Below are 9,073 nucleotides of genomic sequence, written 5' to 3'. Positions count from 1 at the left end.
TGCCTCCGATATTTCTGCATTTAGGTCTTTCTTTTTGTCCTCTAGCAAATTGTCCTCTGGCTTAAGTTTTGAGAAAAATGTTTCCATTAGAGATTGAGAGTTGTCACATTGCTCAGATTGGTACAAATTCTTGTAAAATTCAAAGAAAAATACATTTATTTTCTCTGGGTCTGTAGAACATGAACCCCTCCGGTCAGAAATTGAAGCAATTGCTTGGGAGGTCTTCTGTGTTTTTGTAAGATAGGAAAGGTATCTACTGTTGGAGAATCGAAAGGTGCTGACTCTTAAAGAAAAGAAATAACACTCAAAGACGTGCCCTTTTGCTGCTGACCACGGTGGGTGGAGATTTATTACACTCTTCCACAGATCATCTTTACAGCTTCATCAAAAATCAAAAGTCCCAAAAATCTCCCCATATTCTTAGGATCTGTTTTATACAATCTCATTTTCACTGGTGTGAGTTGGTAAGTTTTGACCAATAGCATTACTGCCTGTGTTTTACATCTGTTTTATGTAAGGGTCCTGGCAGCCCTTAAACTGAGTGTGTATTGGATTTTCTCGGAAATAATCGAGACCTCTAGCACTCAACATCTGCTTCATTTCAGAACAGAATAGGCCAATTAATCAAAATTGTTGTTCCCAAGCCATATTTTGGTCCAAATTTGTGCTTTGCACGCAAGAAATAGAAGGGAATTTAGGTCAGATTGACCTTAAATGGCGCCAGATTCCCCCAGTAAAAAACAACTCCATAAAAAGTATTTCCACTCTTACATAATCCCCCCTACTCCGCTTTCAAGTGGAATCCTAGTTAGCCTTAGCAGTTGTTTTTTGTTCATAAGTGTCATGGCTACATGTGAATATAATCCTCAAATATAAACCTTTTCCAACCTACCTTATCTTGGATCACAATTAACAAAAATGTTGAATGGATTAACTAGATTTATTACAATCAACAGCGGAATGATCAACTTTACCGTTGAAGGATTTATGGCCCTAAGAGATCAACTTCATGAAACAAGTAGAATGACAAGACAAAACAGACAAGCATTCGATTGGATCTTGGCCAAAATGGGAGGAGTCTGTCATATGTTTGCTAATGAATGCTGTACGTATATCCCTATGCACACCTCACCAAAAGGTACATTTAGAGCAGTAATGACTAAACTGAATAAACTGAAAACGGAATTTAAAGAAAATGTAGGAAAGAGCAACTGGCCATGGAAAAGTCTGGAGGAAATTTTAGGTGAATGGGGAGCCTTAGCAGCCAAAATAGGAATAACTAGTAGTAGTAGTACTAATTGTTATTTTTCTGCTTGTGTGTTGTGTGCTCCCTATCATGAGGAAATGGATCTTGGGGACTGTATACAGATGGATACCAAAGACAGTGGACATCCCACGGACTAATGCACAAGGCCGCCTGGACCAATGAACCCATGACCAATTCAAAGGACTGCTAAGCTCAAGCTTCAATCGACTCCGTGCAGTACTTTTAGTTTCTATTGGGAGAAATCTATTCCTTATCTGTGGGACCACTGTTACTGGTGCTAAAATAATCTCATCAGTATCATCTGTGACTGTAGCGCTCCGTTGACTTGGAAGATGTTTTTAATCAACTGAAAAACTCAGAACTCCAGAAGAACCTCATTTGTATTTCATAGTGTATTTCACAAATATGTGTTCTTTTTTTAGATCATTGTTTTTCGATGCCTGAACTATGGAGGAAGTCAAAGGTGCCTAAACTCATAGAATATATAAATAAAGGTTTAAGATTCGGAACTCCATCTTGCTCATGGTCAAATGAAAAGAGATTTTTAATGCACATCTGCGGAACCAAAATATCCAAAACACATCATTACAGTAGTCCCAAAATCTCTTGACTTGAATAAAATGGACTCACTGTTCGTATACACATATTTGTTGCACAATTACATACAATATACAATACAACACGGGTGGCCTACACTAGTTAATACACTAGGAACACGTGTGAGTGTAAGTAAGCATGAATATGTGAGACAGTATGAATGAGTATGGGTGAGTATGTGAATGTAAGAGAGTGTGTGGATGAGGCAATAGCAACAATGTTATTCCTACGAAGACTTTGATTATTATGATTCAGTACTCCAATTACTCATCACTCTGAATTATATGTACATTGTGGACATTCCTTCATAAACTGTCATCAAGATTATGTATCAATGCTGATGTGGTTAATAAACCACTATCATGAATATCTATGATTTGGTCCACTGTGGATCCATGATTGTATTACATTTGTGCCAATTAATCTGGGACCATAAGGTAGTTTTTCCCCTGAAAAAACAACAAAAGGCCAACAGGGTTTTTCGATCTTATACAAATGGAAGAACAATCATGGAAGCAATGTACAGTGTGTTAATCAATGTATAGGAATTATTATATTAGTTAATTCACTCATGAAAACAATGTTTATCCTCCCATTTAATTTCAATGTTTATCCTCCCATTTAATTTCCATCTGTTTTTAAGAGACTTTTATATACATTTAAAAAGGTTTATATCAATCGTATTTTCCCCTGTACAACAACAGCACATTCAGCCATTTTTCTTTTGTATATTCTATTCTCAAATCTCTCTGCCATAAAAGTTTAATGTTTGTCAACTCACTACTCAAATTATAACTAACAGCTTATGAAATTGAGAGGCAGTGTGTTGATCACGTGGCATTCAGAATATAATTTTCTACAGTCTTTTAAATTTTTGAGGTACCACATTTGTCTCATCTGTAGATATTTCCCAAAATTTTGTAATTGCAGTCTTGAATAATTTCTGAGCTTACTGTGCTTTGTGACAACATTTATTATGAATTGAGTAAACTGAATTGAGTTAAACAAAATATTAAACATCCAGGAACATCCAGATATTAAACATGCAGAAAGAGCAGGGAATGGAAAACAGACAGAAACCAGTAAAGAACATTTAAACCAGTCAGATTTTGCTGCCTTCCAGTCAGAGTGGGGTTCATATCTGGCCTGAGAGGAACAGTTCCAGTTCAAGTTGTAATTAGCATAGCTAGGCCATAAACACTTAATTTGTTCAGTTTGTAGTTACAGGTGCTATTCTTAGTAAAGCAGATTCTTAGTAAACCGGAAATGTTCTCACTCTTCTAGCAATAATGAAATGAACTGAGTATGGCAAGACCATTTATACAATTTATACATTTATACAGACCATCTATACATTTATACAATTCAGGACTTAAATTCAGGACTTAAAAGTAATCAAAATATAACAGCAAATGCCCATCGATCATAACAAACAACTAATATCAGTGAATATTCTCAACCCAGTGAATCCAGTGTGTTGGCTACGCTACTGGATGCAAAACATGAAATGGATTTATTATCAGTTAAATAAATATGGATAAGATCAATGTGAGGTGATTTTCTAAAAGTATCAGTACAGCTTCTTATCATTGCTGTATATAACTAACATTCATGAAATTATATAGCTTTAATTTAAAGGAGTGCAACAGAAAGATCTGTTTGATGTTTATATAATACCAATTTGATGAAAAAAAAGATAAAGAAAAAAAATAAAGCAACTTCAATTTACGTTCAAACAAAACATTATGAGTTACAAACTCAAGCTAAATAATGAGAATTAAGTGAACATATCAAGATCTGCTAAGTATGTAGGCCATATCTGCATCTGATTGTTGAGGTCAAAATGGAATAAAAAACAAAGCAGGTAAACATCAAGTATATTGCTTTGCAAGCACACGACTTTATAGTTTACTGTAATCTTGTGGAGTCATTAACTTAACTTTATGGCTCACATGCAGCAAAACATTCATGTTCTTCATCAACTAATCTTTGGCCGTGCGTATTACTGTAGTAATTTTGTTGCTGATCATTTGTGGAGGAAGAAGGAAATAAATCCTTTCATTACTCGTCTTATCGTTGTTGTTCAGACACCAACCAAGAAATTACAGTCCTGTGGAGGAGGGCTCAGTCTTCTCAGAAAATATTATCTGATTTGCAGCCAAGGTGTCCAAGGTGTCATGACAACAGTTTTCCATGACAAGCCTAATTCACGTGAGGCCTTGGAAAAGGACCTTTTTCACAAACACTGACCTTCCTTGTTTTGGCATGTTGAGATCATTTTATGCTGCAAAGCAAGGAGACTTATGGAGAATAATGTCAAAATATGTGTTGACTCATTCACATGCTCTGAATGCGTTGTGGCTAGAAGGCAGTTATTAGTAGATGCTACAGTAGATGCAAATGCTACAGTTATTAGTAGAAGAGTCCTTGTCTTTCGTCTCAGCTTTCTCAGTATCAGATTAATGAGAATTTATTATTTATTTATTATTTGAGAAAATCTACATGAATACTTGCTATTATTGTTGTTTGGTTGTAAATTTATTTCTAGATGAATAAAAAAATTAATATATATAATAATACAACTGCAGCTTAATTAGTAAATGTTAATATACTGAAGTTCTTTCAATCTTAAAACAAAACATATTAAATAGATTAATTATCTGGACGTTAAAAGGGTTTATATATTAATACTGACTTATGCATGTTGCATTTGGAAACTGCCAGCGCTGAAGGACAGGAAGACGATTCTTTAACATGTAGTAGTGCTGACGCGGTAGAACAACACAGTTAACTAAATCAAACCTGGAGATGAAGATATTATTCATCTGGTGCCACAGCAAAGGGAGGAAGAACCTAAAAGAAGTCTCTTTTCTCACTCTGTGTCGGTTACGGTACATCCAGAGCCATTGCCATAGCAACTGACTGACAACAACTGAAACGCATCAAATTCTGCAGGAAATGTGCTGACTTGTCAAAGTCAAGCTGCATAATTCACAACAAATATCATCTCAGGGTGCTTTACAAAATTGTTTTCAATTTAATCATTGAAAAATTCATATTTTCTATTGATAATTCTATTGATAATTATACTTAGCAAACTATGCTAAGTATGTTAGATGTTTCTATCAATAATAATGCTAGTATCATCTGAACATGCAGCATCTACCAGAATACATAGAATGAAAATAATGGCAGACAATGTGTTGGGAATGTAAGAAAGAGATGGGCAGATATTTTCACTGTCTTGGGAGTGTTCTCTGGCTTCACTCTTTTGGATTAAAATATTGGAGGCTCCCAGTGCCAGGCTCGGCTCAGAGATCCCTCAGACTCCAGAACCGGGTTTATTAGGAGACAGAACTCAAATGCCGAACATCCCTAAAGGAGTTTTTACAGTTGTGGTGGTCAGTCTGGTGACATCTTAAGACATTGAAAGACCACAAAGTGTCCCGATCTAAATGAGTGGATTAAATCGATGATGGCCACAGCTTGCTCAACCATGCTCAACAACATGATCAGGACACGGACTGGGATAGCTCATGGGACTCACTGAAAAGAATTACGGTCTCTGTGTGGAAACGTCAGGATGAGGTTTCTTGGATTTCCTGGACAACTCCTTTTTCCCAGCTACTTGAACTAACACTGTAACATGCATGTGATGTATAGCTGAGGGAGGGTCTGTGCACCAGACATGTTCTGTTTGTGTTTTTGCTTTATATTCAGAAAATCAATAAAAAATGTTAATTACAAAAAGACTGCAATTATGCTTATACAAAAGCTTAATCAGCACTGCTTTAATATGCTAAAAGTTCCTGCTGAACTCTGTTGAGCCAACCTGAAATTGTTCAGTGTAGTCTCTCCCCATTTTAAATACTTTTGTTTCAAAAGAATGATAAAAGCCCTTAATTAAAAGTTATTAATCAATGAGGTCAGAGTAATTTATGTTCTGGAAATGATTTTATAAAATGGAAATATTTCAAGTCACATGAATAAATGCAAGTAACACCTTTATTGTAATCTTTTTCATTTATTTTTTATTATCTATGAGCTTATTTAGTCAGCATACATTTATTACAGCTTTTGGAGTGGTGGAAACGCAGAAGGAGCTCTGATCAGATGAGACCATAACAGAACTTTTTAGCAGTTTAATGCTGCTTCACCATCTTCTTAGTGAAACAGTGGTGGCAGCCATCAGGGAAGCTGGTTGGAGGTGATTGGGAGATGGATGGGAAAATCTGGGAAGGTGGACCTCTGTCTCAGACTTCAGACTGAGACAGAGGTTGGAAGGTGGACCCTTTCAACAGGACAACAGCCCCAAACATGCAGCTACAATAAAACATCTGATATCAAGAGAGGATGTCTTTCAAAGTCCAGATCTAACTTTGATTGAGAATCTTTGGCAAGACTGTAGAACTGATGTCCAGTTCTCCAAACTGAATGAATTGATAGGCTCAATAGGACTCACAGGCCTGACTACAAACAGGGAACACTCAAATATTATTAGTAAAAATCTTGAAATCCAAGACTCAGATCCTAATTTTCACTACTTTGCAAAAGTAGTAGTAGTTTCTAAAATCTAGATAAACCAATCTAGATGCCAAAAATGACATCAGTACCGCCTGATATTAGTCATTTTATTGATATCAGCCCAAATTATCCCAATGAAAACATTTTGAATTGTGATGTGAAAATATGAAAAAGTTTGAGGGGCTCTTCGCATTCCACACATTTCAGATCAAGTTTGATTATCAGAACTCGGACCAAAATATGCCAACACAGCGAGCAAGTGTGTTGGCACAAATGTAACATTGTGTTTATTATTTTCCTGGACTTTCCCCTATGTGCCCTGAAACTATCATCTTTCTGTCAGTTCAAGTAAGAAGACAATAAAACATTGGGTCGTTTTATGGCCACAGCTTCACGTGCTCCGGCCCGGCCCGGCCCGGCCCAGAAAGATAACGCTCCGCTTCAGAAACTCACCTACTTAAACTTTGATATGTTTTATTGTCGGGCATTCAAGGAAACGGAATAAGACCACTTATCGTTTAGTCCCATTTCTCAGTCCTTCCCAGTCTGAGTGTGCACAACAGAACGGCCAATAAATGACTGTGCTCAGGTGAGCAGTATTTGTGTTCGGGTTACTAAATAACCAGGTCGGTTAGGCAGCTGTTACTGAACGGACATGCTATCCCTACACAGGCATTAGTCACTAGCATGGACCCAAAATTAAATTAAATTAAAACATAAAAGACAAACACATTTATTTGATAACCTGACTGTGGTGCTGCTTTTATTTCCAAAATACTTTCTAATCATTCTTACGGGATGCTGACTCAAAAAGCAGCCTCACTGAGAGTCGCCTCTCAGTGAGGCTAGCTGTGGTCAGAAACAGTGAAGGAATCAGGTGGTCGCTGTCACAGCTCCTGTGTGAAGACAGTTCAGCAGCAGCATCTGTTAGAGTTCAGAATATTCACTGAACTCTGATCCAGAACCTCACAGCATTCTGGGATGTAGGCAGAGGAAAGGCATTATCCACTCAACCTCTCACTAGGTGCTTAGGTCTCAACCTAAGCTAGGTTGGCAGCAACAACTTGCAGCAGTTTCATGTTTCACCACCATGATTCATAACTGCTTAAAAATTAAGAAACAAAAGGCTGGAGAGAAAACTGTGGATAAAACATGGAAAGTCACACTACCAGTATTTCAGACATTTAAAGCAAAAAACTAATCAATAATCAATCAATCAGTATTGATTTTCAGCCATTATGAACTTGAAAAAAGTTTCACTGTGACGAAATGTAACAAAAACAGCTGGTAGTCACTGATCCTCAGTTTGGACCTGGTTCCCTACAGAATATCATGGATAAATTCTGCTCTGTTTGGCGAGTAAAATTATATTTAATAAATATAAATCTACTCTACTAAAGCAAGCTGGCATCACATGGCTCTACTTATTTTACTGTTTTGGTATTTTTATTTAGTCAGGCTCATACAAATTGCTTCTTCAAATCTGTTTCCGTGTGTGAAGCAGAAAGTTTGAAATGTAATTCAGAAAGCAACATTTGGTTACAATAAAACAGAGACGTTTCTAAAAACTGCCAGGAAACAGCCACCTCTGGCTCAAACTCCCAAACCATTGCAACTCTTTTGGTCTGATTTGATTTACTTTAGAGCAACTCATTAGAGTAAAGTCGACAAAATTCATACCACAACAATAACACCGTCAATACAGAGGAATGTCAGGACTCAAACAGCGCAATTCAAAAACCCAACAGCTGAAGGAATGAAATAAATAGGTTCTGGTATATTTTGCTCTTTGGAGGTCAGTAAACCTGGTTGTTGTCTGATCTCAGGGGCTTTCAGATGAATCTTGCTTCTTTGTGACCTTTTGTTCACCTTCACGCCTTGAGTTAAGTCTCTTAAAGCCACATTAAGGACCTTAACTTTTCTCCTAAACCTTTTTTTTATTTACCAGGAGGAGGTTACCAAACCAAAAGAAGAATAAATTATTCTTTAAAGAGATTGATCATCATTAAAAGCATTCAGTTTATTCTCCAGTTGGCTCTTTTGTAAAAGAAGTTAGTGTTAGCTTCTTAAGCTAACTGGTAAAGTTAGACTGGTGCCTAAAGATTTAAACTGGCTGCTACTGTACCATTAATTTATTTAATTTATTTTGAAATGTGTGAAAACCTGCTACTGCTACTGCAGCCAACTGATTGGCTCTGTCCTTGTGCCTCTCGTGATGTCATCAGCTCAAACAAAAACAAAGAGGAATTAGCTTCTTTTTTTAACATGCCACTTTTTAAAACTTTTGTAGTTTATGAAATTCCGTTGTGTAAATCCATATTTATAACCCACCCTTGTTTTATCATTTTATGGTGATATAAAATATCCATCACTGGGAACGTCTTTAACTTGGCTCCAATAAAAGTTTGACTTTGCCACATTCTGCCACATTCTGAGAATCTGGTGAGTTTGGGTGTGAATGGCCATCGGTTCTGATCTGGCTTGGATCTGGTTTGGATCTGGTTCTGTCTAAAATAAATGTAGCTGACACCTGAAGGATTTCTATTTTCTCCAGGGTTGTACTGAGTTATTCCAGTATGGATGAAAGGTGGAACTATAACAGTATAAACATGGGAGGAGTGTTTAGTGGAGGGAAATCAGTACAGCTCTACTTAGTCCTAACTCCTCTTCCTTCTCCTCCTCCTC

The sequence above is a fragment of the Xiphophorus maculatus genome, chromosome 1 (genome assembly GCF_002775205.1).
Source record: "Xiphophorus maculatus strain JP 163 A chromosome 1, X_maculatus-5.0-male, whole genome shotgun sequence".
NCBI lineage: Eukaryota > Metazoa > Chordata > Actinopteri > Cyprinodontiformes > Poeciliidae > Xiphophorus > Xiphophorus maculatus.
Note: the sequence above shows the minus strand (reverse complement) of the source record.